A 1,146-nucleotide genomic window follows, 5' to 3' on the forward strand; every position below is an offset into this window, starting at 1 on the left:
ACTGTAGGTCCCATGTAGATTAGGCAAGGCCAATTAGATTTAGGACCCCCCCCCTAACCCCCTAACAGTGCGGTCAAGAAGGCTTCAAGCCCAGGAACTTTGCAAGTTGAAGCCCATGTATTAAACAAATAGCCCATGCTGGTAGTTGTGGAAGCTGACCAGGCCATGATCGAGAGCATCCTCTATGGCTTCGATCGTTTCGGCCCCGACGCACCACGTACACAAGCTCGCTTTCCCTAAAAAAACGCACAAGAGCTCGATGCACGTAGCCTAGCCGCCTGTGGAAGTTAGACGAGGGCATCCGTACAGCAGATTAGCGCCGCCGCTGTCGCCCATGGCGGAGTAATCTTACAGTGAGTCTTCTTGGTTCCTTCATTGATTTATATATATACCATGGAATACTGATGAACTGATCCGCATCTTTCTCCAAAAGACTAGAAAGTTTTTGCCTTTGATGGGATTAATTAGGGCGGCAATTTTTTGTTTATTCTAAAAAAATAGGTATGCACTGATTCTATAATCTTAGGGGGTGTTTGGTTCCAGGGACTTTTTTGTGTTGGGAGTAGAAAAAGTCCCTAGCAAACCAAACAGGGTAGGACTTTTTTAGGATTTTTTGCTAAAAGTCCTTAGAGGCACCTCCTTGAGAATCTTTTTCAAAAAGTCCTAGGGACTAGAAAAAGTCCTATAACTAAAGAACCACACACCACCTTAGTTTCAGAATTTGCCCTAGGACAACTCAGCAGGACTCACCTCAAATCTAAGGCATATCATCGGCTCATGTCTACGTCACCGCAAGTTATTATTATTGTTAGAATTCCACAAACTGGTAGATTCTAGTTTCTATTTTTTAGCCTAGTTAGAAAATTACATACCAGTTTGTATACATGATAACTTAAATACGGAATTAGCTCATACAGAAACGACTGATCAAATATTCTGGCATGAGTAAAATTTACACACCAAGCTAGAATTGGAAACACACCATGTAAGATTATACATTTTGGTCTGTGAGTTTTAGGCATAAGAACCACATTCAAACTAATGAAAATCTACCATTTTCCAGTTGCAAAATCCATATTATCTTGTATTCCTCATAGAATGGTCATTGTTAGGAAAACAAAACTTCAATATGTTCATTGAATACTC

The 1,146-nt window shown here is 40.8% G+C and overlaps 1 long non-coding RNA gene across 1 annotated transcript in view; it reads left to right on the forward strand.

The window, feature by feature from the left end:
- Positions 1 to 223: 223 nt before the first annotated feature.
- Positions 224 to 1,146, forward strand: part of LOC123131354 (uncharacterized) — a 4,156-nt gene continuing 3,233 nt past the window's right edge. Inside the window, exon 1 of the long non-coding RNA XR_006464154.1 lies at positions 224 to 353. This is a non-coding gene — a long non-coding RNA (uncharacterized lncRNA). The remainder of the gene's footprint in view (positions 354 to 1,146) is intronic.

This window comes from Triticum aestivum, chromosome 6A (assembly GCF_018294505.1).
Source record: "Triticum aestivum cultivar Chinese Spring chromosome 6A, IWGSC CS RefSeq v2.1, whole genome shotgun sequence".
NCBI classification, from domain to species: Eukaryota; Viridiplantae; Streptophyta; class Magnoliopsida; order Poales; family Poaceae; genus Triticum; species Triticum aestivum.